Here is a 16929-nt window from a genome sequence, read left to right as displayed (position 1 = left end):
CACCTTTATCTACAACTTTCTGAAGGACATGTGGCTCCACTGGATCTGCAATGGAGTCACCTGACAGAGACAAGAGTACATTGCATGTTTAACGTTTACATAATTAATAGAATGTTACATATCTCAGTCTTACTGATATTTACAATACCACTTTTACTACTGCTATATATGAAGTGAATCAAAAGTCAGTGATACCTCACCTAGTGAAAGCCACAGACACATCAGTATAACAGTGAACATGTTAAAGGCTTTTGACAAATGTTCTCTCTGTGCTTTACTTTGTGAACTCTTTGAAAGTTCGTGGAGCTCCACCTCACAGCATCACATGACATCTACAGTGTTGCTGATATATGCTTGACTAGCTGCAACTTCCTGACCTCACATTGGGTGATTCTAATGTCTCAATCTATATAGAAATCATATAGAAATCTAATGGTATTGAAATCTAGGAAATCTATCGAAAATTTATAAACATAATGGAGAACATATTCATCTAAAGTGTTGGGATTTAAATATATAGAGTGAATTTAAATGGACATCCGACTGTCCATAGTTACCCTAATTTTGCACACAATGTTAGGAGGAACATTATAGATCCAGATGCAGGGATGAATCACGTGAGAAGATCGAAAGTTCAGTTTTGCTATAATTAAGTTTCAGCTAATGAGCTGCAATCCATGATAAGATGTCTGCCAGACATACTGCAATCAAGAGTGGAAACAATAATCTCTGGTAGGGAGTGTTGAAGGGTGTGTTGAGAGTCATAGCAAAGCATTTATATAAAAATAAAACCTATGTGAGGATATTAACTCAATGAGATATCACAGGTGTATATTTCAGCAATGCCATAAGAGAGACATCAGCTTGAAAATAAATGTGTAAAAAACATTTTACAGTGGATGCTTGATAACTTCCTTCTGCTCAATTTGGATAAGATGGAAGTACATTTACCGGGACCACATGCAGCTAGAAGTAAATTTTCCGATTATGTAGCATTTCTGGATGGTGTTTCTGTTTCAGTGAGTACAGCAGTCAAATACCTTGCTGTAGTTATTGACCTTCAGTATGTCTTTCCCTACTAAAATTAGAAATATTATTTCATTACAGGATGCAGAAAAACTAATTCATGCTTTTGTTACATCTAGATTAGACTACTGTAATGCTTACAGAGAGATTATAGAGATTCCTAATGGAATCAATGTGCAGTTTCTATAGCAGTACAGATTTACTGTCCTGGAAAAGAATAACTCCACATACAGCCATTATTGTCAAAATAACTGGCAATAAAAATGAGTAAACTCTCAGTGAACATGTCAAAACTGTGTCCAAAGTGTCAATATTTTGTGAGCACCATTGTTATCCAGCACTGACTTAATCCACCTGGACATGAAATTCACCAGAGCTGCACAGGTTGTTGCTGGAATCATCTTTCTCTCCTCCATAATGACATCATGGAGCTGCTATATGTTAGATGCATGTCGCTTCTCCACCTTCCACTTGAAGATGCCCCACAAGTACTCAAAGGGTTCAGGTCTGGAGGCATACTTGGCCACTCCTCACCTTCACCTTCAGCAGTTGTTATCTTGGTGGTGTGTTTGGGGACAATTTCATGTTGGAAAACGATAGAGAGGTCATCATGTTCTGTGTACATCCATGTCTTCAGCACCACCCTTATAATATCACTTTATTACTAAAAACTGTTTACATGCTGTTTTTGCACAACTTTTGGACTGTTGCTATTGCTGTTTTGCACAAACCCTTTTGTTTACATTTTGTTAAATTACAAGTTACACTCCTGTACTCAGTTCTCTTTTAAACACCCCACTGTGTAATATACAGTAGGTTTACTGGCGGTGCTATTTTGTGTTTTGTGTATTTGTCCTATACTGTCTTGTGTTGTCTTGCACTGTCTGTCCTGCACTGTTTGCACCAGGTTGCACACAATGCACTTTATGTGGCGAGGACACTTACTAGTCCTCTGTGTTTTCTGTTATGTAGCTTTAAGTTGTTTTATGTAGCATCAGGGTTCTGGAGAAGCGTTGTTTCATTTCACTGTGTGCTGCCTCAGCTTTATGTGGTTGAAATGACAATAAAAGCTTCTTGACTTGACTTGGCACCACATGTTGGAATGTTTCACTCATGCAGACCCACATGCTTGACTGTAGACAAGACACAATTTTTTTTGTACTCGTGGCCAGTGTTGCCACACATTCAGGACACAATCGGAGCCAAACAAGTTTATCTTAGTCTCATCAGACCACAGGGCATGGATTCTATAATTCAAGCTCTTGGACAGATTGTCTTCAGCAAACCATTTTTTGTTATTCAGCTTAAGAAGTGTCTTCCTTCTGGAACGACAGTCATGCAAAACAACTTGCTGCAGTGTGTGGCGTACGGTCTGAGCGCTGACAAGCAGATTTTTTTCTTCTGCAGAGTAATGCTGGCAGCACTTGTAAATCTGTTTTTGACACAAAAAACGAGGACGCGACTTCTTTAATGGAGCCTTTCGAGGCCAGTTTCAAGTGAAACTGTCTTGGAAAAGATGACCCTGGCCACTGTAATGTTACTCAGTTTTAGGATGCTACCACTTGTAGCCTAGACCAACTTCGTGAAGAGCAACAATTCTAATTCTCAAATCCTCAGAGAGTATTTGCCCTGAGGTGCCATGTTGAACATCCAGTGGTCAGTATGAGAGAATTAAACTCAAAGCACCAAATTTTAACTGATCTAATCTAAGATCTGATTTCTGATCTAAGATAAAGAAAAATTCATATGGTCTTGTGAAGCAGACAAAAACATGAACATGGTGAATAGGACATGTGGCTTTGCATAGTTAAATGACGTACAGCTGTTATCACTCAGGGTGTACTCACTTTTTTGCCAGCTATTTAGACAATAATGTCTGTAGGTTGAGTGAATTATTTAAAAGTAAGTAAATTTGCTGTACAAGTTGCACATTGACTACTCTGAAATCTATCCAAGTTTCATTTCTACAAATTTGAAATGTGGGGGTGCATCTTCTTTTTGTAAGAGACTTTTTTATGGTAGGTCTGGATTATTGAGCGATAAAATATCGCTCTGATTATACCCTTAGTCATAGACTCCCGATTCTTTGGTCATCCTCTGCTACTTCTGGTGGAAACACTACATTTTATGCTGTAAATGATTCAAATGGAAACAAAAATCAACAGCTGTATAATACCAGTACATATAGACAAACTCTATGTGTGTGGGAGAAAAGTGAAGGGGGGGCTATTAAACTGTATCTTCTCTTCTGGTTTGATGAAAGGGAATAAATTATTCATCTTTATCAGTTGATCTGCCTTCAGTAGAAAAAACTCTGTGAAGGTTTTTGTACAGTGCAGCTGGATTTCCTGTCATTGTGGGCTTCACAGCACAGTAGTATAGAGCAGAGTCTGATACAGCAGCAGAGGAGATGATCAGATCCACTTGTTTTTTATTTCTATCCACTTTAGCATTCAGACCTGGTGGGATGTTACTTTTAATTCCACCTTCAGTGATGTAAAGAAGGAACTCAGGTGCAGATTTAGGATTTTCCCTGTACCACTGCAAAGTATTTATAGCACCACTATATTTTTTGTAGCTGCAGGACAAAGTCACATCATCACCTTTATCTACAACTTTCTGAAGGAAAAGTGGCTCTACTGGATCTGCAATGGAGTCACCTGATAGAGACAAGAGTACATTGCATGTTTAGCGTTTACATAATTAATAGAATGTTACATATCTCAGTCTAACTGATATTTACAATACCACTATTACTACTTCTATTTATGAAGTGAACTAAAAGTCATAGTTACCTCACCTAGTGAAAACCACAGACACATCAGTATAACAGTGAACATGTTAAAGGCTTTTGACAAATAAAAATATTTTAAGTTCACTCTGTGCTCTACTTTGTAAACCCCTTAAAAGTTCATGGAGCTCCACCTCACAGCATCACATGACATCTACTATGTTGCTGATATATGCTTGACTAGCTGCAACTTCCTGACCTCACATTGGCTGATTCTAATGTATCAATCTATATAGAAATCATATAGAAATCTAATGGTATTGAAATCTAGGAAATCTATCGAAAATTGATCAACATAATTAATAAAAGAGTCATCTAAAAGTTATTTTTTGGTAATTAAAGATATAGAGTGAATTGAAATGAACAATTGACTGTCCATATTTACCCTAATTTTGCACACAAGAGTGGAAACAAAAGTCTCTGGTGATTTGGAGGGTGAGTTAAGAGTCGTAGCAAAGTATAAAGCAAAAAATAAAGCAAAAAAGAATAAATATGTGAGGATATCAACTAAATGAGATATCTAAAATATACACAATAACACAGCTGTATATTTCAGCAAGGCCAGAGGGAAGAAAAAGATCAGCTTAAAAATGAGGATGCAGCTAGAAGTAAACTTTCCGATTATGTAGCATTTCTGGATGGTGTTTCTGTCTCAGTGTGTGCAGCAGTCAAAAACTTTGGTGTAATTATTAACCTTCAGTAGGTCTTTCGCTACTAAAATTAGAAATACTATTTCATTACAGGATGCAGAAAAACTAGTTAATGCTTTTGTTACATCTACATTAGGCTACTGTAACACTTTACTGTGTGTGTGTTTCAGTAAGTGCATAAATAAGCTTCAGTTAGTCCAGAATGCAGCAGCAAGAGTCCTTACTAGATCTAGATATGACCACATCACCCCTGTTTTAATCAGTCTACACTCTCTCCCAATTAAATCTTGCATATAAAATACTACTACTGACGTATAAAGCACTAAACAATCTCACGCCACAGTATCTGAGTGAACCTTTGTACCGTTATGATCCTTCATGCCTACTTAGATCTAAAGGTGCAGGGTATTTGCTGGTACCTCAAATAATGAAGACTACAGCAGGGGGCAGATCTTTCTCTTATAAAGCAACACAGTAATGGAACAGCCTTACAATTACTGTTCGGGACTCAGACACAGTGTCAGTGTTCAAGTCAAGACTCAAAACATATTTATTTAGTCAAGTCTTTAATCAGTAGTATTTTCTTAGGTCATGGGAGTGTTTGGTGAACTGGGATATTTATTGCTGTCGTCCCCTCACTCTGACATGTTCACTCAGGTTTGTTGATGGTGTAGTGGAAGGTCTTCTCTTATCCCAGAGATCCCTCATATCTGTCTTACCTTCTGGCTCTTCCTTTTGGTTATGCTGCAATAGCAAGTCCCCAACTGCACAGTGTCCTTAACTTTTACAGCAATAAGGATACTTATTAATCCATTTTTTTCTCTCCCTGTCACTCACCTTCTCTCTCTCTCTCTCTCTCTCTCTCTCTCTCTCTCTCTCTCTCTCTCTCTCTCTCTCTCTCTCTCTGTTAAGTTAAACATGCTCCTGAGGTACAGTACCAGTGACCACTGTTTCTGCCCCATAGCATTTTCAAATCTGCCTGCTTTGTCTCATTCTGCCTCTGGATAGTGTTCTCTTCGATTGGAGGCCACTCTGTGCAGCTGGGGATGGTTTTACATCTACAGTCTGGGGATTTATCAAATCACAGAGTAAGATGGATTTGGACTGTAGTTAATGTCAACAGTGCTTCACTGACTTAGGACTACAGTTTGCAGTTTTGATCACAATCACTGCACACCTCAATATTGTTTTGCTGTAAAAATGGACAGTCATATGATTTGACAGACCTTCCAGGTATTTTTCTCTTGAAGTATTATTTTTGTAAGAATACTCCTTTTTTGTTTATAAATGTGTTTTGATTAAAGGTTGTGAATGATTGATCTTTATTAGTTGATCTGACTTCAGTAGAACAAAATTCTGATAGAGAATGATACAGACTGATACAGCAGCAGAGGAGGTGATCAGATCCACTTGTTTATTATTTCGATTAACAACAGCATCCAAATCTGTTTGGATGTTGTTACTTTTACATCCATGTGGAGTGATGTAAATAAGTAACTCAGGTTTTGATTTAGAATATTCCCTGTACCACTGCAGACTAGCTACAGAACCACTGAAGCCTTTGTAGCTACAGGACAGTGTCACATAGCCACCTGTATCTACAACTTTCTGAAGGAAAGTGGCTTTACTGGATCTGCAATAGATTCACCTCTCAGAGAGAGAAGATTAAATGTTTTACGTATGTAAACCTAGTTCCCTGCGGGAACGAGACACTATGTCGCAATGCTTTGGGAATTCCTCGCGTTGTCCACGGTCTGAACCAGGTGTGAAATCCGGACAATAGGCTAGTCGTGACGTCAATGGCGGGTGACATTGCACAAACCAGGAGCTACAAAATGGCTGAGCAATGGTAGCCACATTAGCTTCTGACAAAGAGAAGGTAGGTGCCGCAGGGATGCAGGGAGTGTGGTTGGGGGACACAGCATCTCGTTCCCTCTAAGAACTAGTGTTACATACGTAACCTAGAGATGTTCCACATTCGGAAACTTTGAGCTGCGTTGCAGATGTCCTGGAGTGGGACTCCAGCGGACCAGGCCATAGAGGCTGCATACTCTGAGTGGAGTGAGCCTTAAACCCCGAGCGGAGCGGGGAGACAAGAGGACTCGTAAAATGATGAGATAGCATCCACAACCCACCTACTGAGAGTCTGCTTATTGGCAGGAAACCCTTTCCTGTTAAGGCCATAGCAGACAAACAGTTGCTCCGACCTCCTCCTGCGAACACTGGGCACAGTCGGTTTTGCTTCTCCTGGTCGGGGCCTAAGAAGGAGGGCAGAACGCCTGCAGCACGACAGGTCCCGACACACTTCAGGGAGGAAATTGTCAGGAGGAAAGCGGTCTTTACGGACAGGAACCTAAGGGCCAGTTCGGCCAGGGGCCCGAAGGGGGGCTCAGATAGAGGGGGAAATGTGTCACAAGAGGGTACCTGCCCAGCGACTGCCCTGCAGTGCGAGGTATCCTGGATTGTAAACAGATCCACTTGGGCTTTGTAAAACCTCTGCCATATCTGCTTCACCACCTTGTGGTGGATCCTCCATTCCCCAGGCCTCGAAAGGGCGTCTGCTCTCCAATTCAACCAGCCCGGGATATAAACTGCTCTTAGTGACAGGAATTTTCCATGGGACCACAGGAGGATCCGCCACGCCAGCTTGTATAGGGTCGAGATCGGAGACCCCCCTGGTGGTTGATATACAAGACCACCGATGAGAACATCGGATCTCTCCACACATCTAAGGCTCAGAGTGGTTGACGTGAGACCTTGATGGTACGGTGTGGATTGCCCTTTCGGGAGAACCCTTTTTTCCAGAGCCACCACTGGAGGAGTCTTATATGAAGGAGGCCAAGTGGAATCACATAGTAAGAATAGTAACTTGTCTGAGTAAATGTGTTCATTGTTAAGCAATTATTTTAATTTTATTATGGATTTATACCAAAATGTACTTTAAGGTGACGTCTACGTTATTTCACCTGTCATAAAAGTAAACACATATTTTAACCTAGACATGATGAAGACAAACTTATGTAACTCAGACTCACACTCAAATCACACAGACTAATACTGTAGCTTAGTGGTTAAGGCATTAGACTTTAGATGCAAAACTCATGAGTTCGATTGCCAGGCATCAGATTGAATCTGCTGTGTTGCTCATGTTCTTGATTTGCAGCTTCCAGACATAAATTTTTCTAAGTATAACATTGGGATCCTGAATTAGGGAAGCACATTCTTTATCTTGGAAACAAAGCATTTTTTCCTACAAAGGGAAAAAAAATTATAATAAAATTATAATTATATATATATATATATATATATATATATATATATATATATATATATATATATATATATATATATATACAAGTGGTTATTAAAATGATAAATTTAAATTGTCAAATTATTATATTATATTATATTATATTATATTATATATTATATTATATTATATCATATTATATTATATATTATCAATATTTATACCTGGGGTATCAAACTCATTGTCAGTAGTTGAGTGTATTGTTTTATATTGCCTCCTAGTGGTATAACGGAGAGCAGCACTTTTCAAAAAACTTTCATTTTATTTTATTTCAGACGCAAAATTTCAGAAATTCTGTCAAGAGACGGACGTCTCCACAGTGAGGACAACATTTCATACTGTAGCAAACATCATCTTGGTCACAGATCACCAATTCTTCCTTGTTAATTTCCCTATACAAAATTGCATGTAATTGAATGCTTTGAGAAAATTAAATTGACAGTACACTCTAAAAAAACCTATTCACAAAAGGCTTGTCTGAGTCTTAAAACACTAAGTGGATTGCTGTTACATAAAATTTTTTTGTGGTGTCCATTTATTGATTGTGTACAGTGTTGTTGAATTTCCTGTCACTGTGGGCTCCAGAGCACAGTAGTATAGAGCAGAGTCTGATACAGCAGCAGAGGAGATGATCAAATCCACCTGTTTTTTTCTGACTGTAGCATTCAGACGTGGTGGGATGGAGTCACTTCTACCTCCAAATGGACTGATGTAAAGACGGAACACAGGTTTGGATTTTGGATATTGTCTGTACCAGTGCAGGTATGTTACTGCACCACTGTAGCTGCAGGACAGAGTAACATCATGACCTTCATCAACAGCTTTATCAGTAAAAAGTGGCTTTATAAGATCTGCCATGGAGTCACCTGTCATTAAAGGAGAGTATATTGTCAGTCTACACAAAGCAAGTTAAATTAATTTCAACACCACATTCACCAATTAATCACAATAATTTTTTCTTTTAGAGAAAATTAGTCAATGTTTAACTCACCTAATAAAATCCAAAGACAGATAAATAAAACGCTGAACATGATGAATGTTCTTTGCTGGATAAAAAAATGTGGAGGTTCTTATGTACTCTAATATGTTAAACCTATAATGGATCATAAAGCTCCACCCCACTTAATCACATGGTAGTGACATTACAGTCTCATTATTGTGTAGTTTTATGTCATTGACTGATAATTTTTTTATTTTAATGTGTAATATTTTAATCTGTTATTAACTGTAAATCTTTTGGGTTGATGAATAAAAATAAAAGATAATTTTTTAATCACATTATCTGCCTTCAGTAGATTTTTTTGCACTTTTTTGTACAGTGCAGTTATTCCCCCTGGTGGATTAAAAGAGACTAGCAATTATTTTCCGGAAATGTTTTTCATTGATTACATCAACATATTTTTTACAAATTTCCTCAGAACCAGAACTATATTAAGACATTTTTTACTTCAGCAACTCTCAACTTAAAACATAAGTATTAAGAAACCAGAAGTATTAAGTTGTTTTCCATCCATACAGTGTGTGGTAACCAAACTGTTACCTTAAATTTGGAGGCACCAAATTGTACATGGAAACTGTCAAACTATGGCTGATCTTCTGGTTTCATGAAAGTGTAAATCAGTTGATTATATAATCTGCTTTCGGTACACCAAAACTGTGTAAAGATTTTTGTACAGTGCAGCTGGATTTCCAAAGCACATTATTATACAGTGGAGTCTGATACAGCAGCAGAGAAGATGATTCTGTTTATTAGTTTTATCAACTTTAGCAACCAGACATGGTGAAATACTTGGACTTAGACCTCCTCTTTCTAAAATATAAAGAAGAAATTAATATTAATAATAATAATTCGTTACATTTATATAGCGCTTTTCTGCAGCACTCAAAGCGCTTTACATATGAAAGGGGGGATTCTCCTCAACCACCACCAATGTGCAGCATCCACCTGGATGATGCGACGGCAGCCATATTGCGCCAGAACGCCCACCACACACCAGCATATTAGTGGAGAGGAGAGTGATATAGCCAATTAATATGAGGGGATGATTAGTAGGCCAGCGGGCAAGTTTTGGCCAGGATGCCGGGGCACACCCCTACTCGTTTTCGAAAGACATCCTGGGATTTTTTAATGACCACAGAGAGTCAGGACCTCGGTTTAACGTCTCATCCGAAGGACGGATTCAGGAATAGATTTTTTTATATTGCTTGTACCAGTGCAAACTATATACAGAACATCTGAAGAATTTGTAGCCTAAGGACTTTCACATAATCACCTTCTTTCACAATTTCCTGAGGTAAAAGTGGATCCATCAGATTTCCTATTAAATCACCTTTCATAGAAAAGAAACCAAATATAGTTGAACCTGTATTTTAGCCTCATTGCAAACATTTCCTTTGCATCTTCTTTGACAGAACTTATGTAAACAAATTACATATGAACAAAATACAGAATTATAGAGATTCTGCAGTGGAGGAATGTACTGTAAAAATCTGTACATTAGTTTATGTTTCTGTAACAGTTTTATTTTACACAAAATGTGTAAGCTATACATGTGTAAAGGAGTGTTTTAAGATGTAAATGAGAAATTAGTGGGTTTAATTTATCACATATTAATATAGATGGGTTTAGTTATTACATTTTAATATTTCCTGGCATACAAAATTAAGAAAATGATTGTGAAGATTGTGAGATTTTTTTCTGTATTTTTCATGATTGTGTAATGAAGATACATGATTTACTTATTATGCATCAATTCAATGTGATTTCTGTCTGTTTATGCATTTCTCTTATCTTAACATTGAGGATTGCATACATAGTCCCAGGAGTCTTCTGCATAAACACTGACTTTTTTCATCATAGGTTTGGATTATTGAGTGCTCAGGATGTCCATGTGCATGCAATAACGCATCTCTCTTATTATACCCTTGATCATCATCCTCTGCTCCTTTGGGTAACAACACTACATTTTATATCTATAATAGATTTACAAAAACATGCTGTAAAGAATTCAAATATTATACTATTATATCACATATTTACCTTCATTTTGTGTCAATAAAAAATAATCTACTGTATTTACCAGTATATAGATATAAACTGTTTGTGTGTGGGAGAAAGGGGAAGGGGAGACTGTCAAACTTTATCTACTTTTCTGGTTTGGCAAAAGGTTATAAATGATTCATCTTTATCAGTTGATCTGTCTTCAAAAGAACAGAAATGTGTGAAGGTTTTTGTACAGTGCAGCTGGATTTTCTTGTCACAGTAGTATAGAGCAGAGTCTGATACAGCAGCAGAGGAGATGATCAGATCCACTTGTTTATTACCATCATCAACTGTAGCATTCAGACGTGGTGGGATGTTGTCACTTTTATCTTCTTCAGGAGTGATGTACAGAAGGAACTCAGGTTTAGATTTAGGATATTCCCTGTACCACTGCAAACTATATATAGCACCACTAAATTCTTTGTAGCTGCAGGACAGAGTCACATCATCACCTTTATCTACAACTTTCTGATGGAAAAGTGGCTCAACTGGATCTGCCATGGATTCACCTGTCACAGAGAAGAGAACATTATAGTTAAAATCCTTTACACAATTAAGGCAAATGTACATAATTCAAACTCGCATTCAGATTTTCTAACACGAGATAAACTAATTACTCACTACTACTGCAATATATATATATATATATATATATATATATATATATATATATATATATATATATATATATATATGTCAATGTTACCTCACCTAGTATAAACCAGAGACACATCAGTATAATAGCAAACATGATGATTTTTTTTGAATGAATGAAAATATTCTGAAATGTGTCTGTGCTCTTTTATTTGAACATCTTAAAGGAGAATGGAGCTCCACCCTACTGACATCTAAAATGTTGTCACCAGATTCTTGACTAGCTGCAGCTTCCTGACATTACACTGGCTGAGTATAATATCAGGAAATAGCATTAAGCCAAGTATCTAGGGGACCTATAGGAATTGGGTAAATCTAGAGAAAATTGAGAAACATAATTTATGAATTGATCATTTATTGATTAAGGTGATGTATTTTGATCAGGGGTGTCAAACTACAAATCTACAACTTTTGTTAAATGAAATGTAATTATACAGTATATGTTGAATTGTGAAGTGACTGTCTAGAGCCAAGGCCAGGGAACAGACAGACAGGCTAAACCGATTGTCTGCTAGCTGCACAGAGTCGTCACTCAGGATCCACCATATTGAGACTGTGTCTGTCCCCCGAGCAAAACCAAAATATAGGAATTATCAGAAAGTCTGTTTAAGTAACCTGATTACCATTAAATTAAATAGGACTGAACGCACAGCCAGCACCTCTGATCTAAAGATAGGATTGTTGAATATTAGATCTCTCACGCCAAAAGCGCTTACTATAAACGAAATTATTACCGACCAGGAGTTTAATATAATGCGTAAACATGGATTAAATCGAATGAATATGTAGCATTAAATGAGGCGAGTCCTCCTGGGTATAGTTACATACACCAACCCCGTCTAAATGGCAGAGGAGGTGGAGTAGCAGCTATTTATAATAATAATCTAAACGTCACACAAAAGACTAAACAAAAATTTAAAACATTTGAAGTTCTTTACACCAACATAAAATATTCAGTGTCCGAAAGCAGGTCAAGTCAGTTAATTCCACTAATTATTATTTATAGACCCCCAGGGCCCTACACTGATTTTCTGATAGAATTTGCAGATTTCATTACAAATGTAGATACTTCTTTAGACAAAACATTAATTGTTGGTGACTTTAATATTCATTTTGATAATCAGGAAGACTCCTTAAGAGCAGCAGTTGTGTCCATTCTAGATTCAGTTGGAATTAATCAGAATGTTATAGGACCCACTCATAGTGGTGGACACACTCTCAATTTGTTGTTAACATTTAGATTAAACATAAAAAACTTAGTCATAATTCCACAGTCTGAAGCTATTTCAGACCATTATCTAATCTCGTTTAAAATTTGCCTAAGTCATTGCATTTCTACCTCACCACGCTACAGTGTTAAGCGTACTTTCACGTCAGCTACAGCAGCGCGTTTTATTAATAATCTTCCCGAAATTAGAATATTAGATAGATCTCTGTCAGACCCCGCAGAGCCCGACTGGGCCACTGAGCATCTAGAAACAACGTTACGTTACACTCTAGATGAGGTAGCTCCCCTTAAAACCAAAATGATCAGGCAGAAAAATTAGCACAGTGGTATAATGATCATACGTGCATCTTAAAACAGACCACTCGAAAATTAGAACGTAAATGGCGTCAAACAAAATTAACAGTATTTCAAATAGCATGGAAGGAGAGCCTCTTAAATTATAGAAAATCTTTTAGTGCTGCTAGATCAGCCTATTTCTCCACCCTCATAGAAAATAACAAGCATAATCCTAGATTTTTATTCAGCACGGTAGCAAAATTAACAGGGAATAAAAGCACTGCACTAACATGCACACCATCATTAGGTAGTAATGATTTCATGAACTTTTTTAATAATAAAATTGAAAACATCAGGCAAGAAATCCAGGCGGTTAATATAAATCCAAATTATTTTACAAGTAACCCTGTAGACAGCAGTGTAAATTTAACGGACAATCAACTACAACGCTTCACTCCTATTAATGAGAATGACTTAATTTCATTAATCTCCTCATCAAAATCATCAACCTGCATTCTCAATCCCTTGCCTATGTAGTGGGACGAACTGTGGGTGTCCCTTTAAATTGTCATGAAAGCATCAGTTGTCCAATCAGATACATGCAAGACTATATAAAAGGGGACTTTTAATGCACCATGTTGTGTGATCACTGCTTGTGTGTCATTGCCCGAGGCCTGCCCCTTCCTGGTTTAGACTCTTCCTGTCTCACAGGTATGTGCTTGCTAGCAAGTGTGGATCAACGTGTGTGTTTGTGGTAACTAGCGTTATTTGAATTATAGTTTCCAACGTGTAATCATTCCATGTGGCTCGGCGACTGCTTTTAAACATGAACCCGCCGTAATCCCGTGCCTTCTTGCCGGTTTGATGTCCATTTGCCTGTGCGGCTGGACTTGTGGTCGAAACGACAATATTAAGGTATGTGTAGCTATCTCTGCTGAGGTTTGTGGTGTTTGGTGGGATGAATAAATGTTCTACTTAATCCTTTTTTTAGGTGGAATAGTTTTAAGAGGAGTCATTCAGTGCGGCCTGCGGGGCAACGTACTTTGATGCTGCTGCTTTGTTTTTTACTCTGCTTTAACTTTGTATGCTTTGTTTTTTACTCTGCTTTAACTTTGTATGCTTTGTTTTTACTCTGCTTTAACTTTGTATGCTTTGTTTTTACTCTGCTTTGCTTTATTTAACTTTGTTTGCTTTGTTTTACTTAATTTTGTATGCTTTGTTTTACTTTACTTTGTCTGCTTTGCTAGCTTTGTTTGCTTTGCTGACTTTGTTTATGCTTTGTTTTACTTAATTTTGTATGCTTTGTTTTACTTTACTTTGTTTGTTTGCTAGCTTTGTTTATGATTTGGTTTGACTCATTGTATATTCAGACACAACATTCAATTATTATTATTTCTATTATTTCTTGTGTGATTTAAATTTGGTTAACAGTGTCTTTGTTATAGGAACCGAGGCTTCAGGCAGATGGCTAGTTGGCCTTGGCGTGCGGTGGTGGGACTCTATCACAGGGTGCAGTGTGTTCACGCTTGGTCTTACCGTGTTTGTGTGTGTGTGGTGCTCTTGTGCATTTGGTGTTATGCTCCTGGCGATATAGTAGCCGCATACTCATTAGGCTAGTTTACCTGCTTTAGGTAAGCCTCGGTTTCCTTTTATGCCTATTTTATTCCAGCCCATGTTTTAAAAGTAATATTTATTGTGAAATAAAACATTTTTTTGTATCTTTGGTATCCACGTCTTTTGCCTCTGTTTATTGAAACCACGTACCTGTGTCTTTTGCAGATGATTAATCTATAATAGTGTTCCCTGTTAACAGGGTGGCGTAGTCAGCCGAGTTATAGTTTCTGTCTAATTAACGTCCCGCCACACCTACAAGTTTCTTTAAACAGATAGCTCCAGAGGTAATTAAACCTGTTTTAAAAATAATTAACTCTTCCATTAGCACTGGTTATGTACCTAAATCCTTCAAACTGGCAGTTATCCACCCCCTTATTAAGAAACCTGACCTTGACCCATGTCAGTTGTCCAACTACAGACCGATATCAAATCTCCCCTTTATATCCAAAATTTTAGAAAAGGTTGTAGCACAGCAGTTATGCTCACACCTACTTATGAATAACATTTTTGAAATGTATCAGTCAGGATTTCGGCCTCATCATAGCACAGAGACGGCACTAGTTAAGGTGGTAAATGATCTGCTATTGGCCTCCAATCAGGGTTTTGTCTCCTTACTTGTTTTGCTCGACCTTAGTGCAGCTTTTGACACCATTGATCACACCATACTGCTTGCTAGACTTGAGAACGTTGTAGGAATAAAGGGAACAGCTCTCTCTTGGCTCAGGTCTTATTTGACTGCTCGCTATCAGTTTGTGGATGTAAATGGTGAGTTCTCCACACTCTATGAGGTAAAGTTTGGTGTTCCTCAAGGATCTGTCTTAGGCCCACTGCTTTTCTCTATATATATGCTGCCTCTTGGTGAAATCATTCATAAACATGGGATTCGCTTCCATTGCTATGCTGATGACACACAGCTGTATATTTCAGCAAAGCCAGATAAGCGAGATCAGCTAAACAGTGTTGAGAAGTGTGTAAAGGACATTAGACAGTGGATGCTTAATAACTTTTTTCTGCTCAACTCAGATAAGACGGAAGTACTTTTACTAGGACCACATGCAGCTAGAAGTAAACTTTCCGATTATGTAGCATCTCTAGATGGTGTTTCTGTTTCAGCATGTACGGCTGTCAAAGACCTTGGTGTGATTATTGACCCGAGTCTTTCCTTTGAGTCTCACGTGAATAATATCACCAGGATCGCCTTCTTTCACCTTAGAAATATTGCTAAAATTAGAAATATGATGTTGTTACAGGATGCAGAAAAACTAGTTCATGCTTTTGTTACTTCTAGATTAGACTACTGTAATGCTTTACTGTCTGGGTGTGCGAGTAAGTGCATAAATAAGCTTCAGTTAGTCCAGAATGCAGCAGCAAGGGTCCTCACTAGATCTAGGAAATACGACCACATCACCCCTGTTTTAATCAGTCTACACTGGCTCCCAATCAAATCTCGCATTGATTATAAAATATTACTACTGACGTATAAAGCACTTAATGGTCTCACACCGCAGTATCTGAGTGAACTTCTCTACCAGTATGACCCTCCACGCCTACTTAGATCAAAAGGTGCTGGCTATCTGTTGGTTCCTCAAATAATGAAGACTACAGCAGGGGGCAGATCTTTCTCTTATAAAGCCCCACAGTTATGGAACAGCCTTCCAACCAGTGTTCGGGACTCGGACACAGTCTCAGTGTTCAAGTCGAGGTTGAAAACGTATTTATTTAGTCAAGCCTTTTATCAGTAGATTTTTCTTAAGGAAAAGGCTCAGATCTGGAGGGAGCATGGATATAGAGTGTTTGGTGAACTGGTATATTTGTATGCTGTCGTCCCCTCACATTCACACATTCACTCTGGTTTGTTGACGGTGGTGTGGTGGGTCGTCTCTTATCCCAGAGATCCCTCATGTCTGTGTTACCTTCTGGTTCTCCCTTTTAGTTATGCTGCCATAGCGAGTCCTGCCGGAGTCCAAACTGCACAGTGACATTAACTTTCATACACCAATAGGGACACTTAATAATCCATATCCTTCTCTCTCTCTCTCTCTCTCTCTCTCTCTTTCTCTCGGTCAAGTTAAACATGCTCCTGAGGTTCCAGTGACCACTGTTCCTGCCCCTCAGCCCTCCGTGGATCTTCACACTTCTGTCCAGCTTGGGACGGTATCTCATCAACACCTTGGGTGGTTCCATGTAATTCCGGAGTAGAACGGGTGCTTTGAGGACGGATTGGACTGTAGTAGGTGTCGGCGGTCTGCTGCACTGACTCGGGAGTGCAGTTTGCTTCTGATCGTCATCACTGTACCCCGCAACTTTGTATATCTGCTTCAAATGGACATTTAGTGC

The 16929-nt window shown here is 38.2% G+C and overlaps 1 long non-coding RNA gene across 1 annotated transcript; it reads left to right on the top strand.

Moving 5' to 3' along the window:
* Window positions 1–13525: 13525 nt before the first annotated feature.
* On the top strand, window positions 13526–14136 carry LOC124386708. The gene is made up of 3 exons (XR_006926004.1): window positions 13526–13689; window positions 13758–13893; window positions 13970–14136. It is a non-coding gene; the product is annotated as an uncharacterized LOC124386708 (long non-coding RNA).
* Window positions 14137–16929: the final 2793 nt, after the last annotated feature.

Source organism: Silurus meridionalis, chromosome 6 (genome assembly GCF_014805685.1).
Source record: "Silurus meridionalis isolate SWU-2019-XX chromosome 6, ASM1480568v1, whole genome shotgun sequence".
NCBI lineage: Eukaryota > Metazoa > Chordata > Actinopteri > Siluriformes > Siluridae > Silurus > Silurus meridionalis.
Note: the sequence above shows the minus strand (reverse complement) of the source record. Positions and strands in the feature narration are given on the sequence as shown.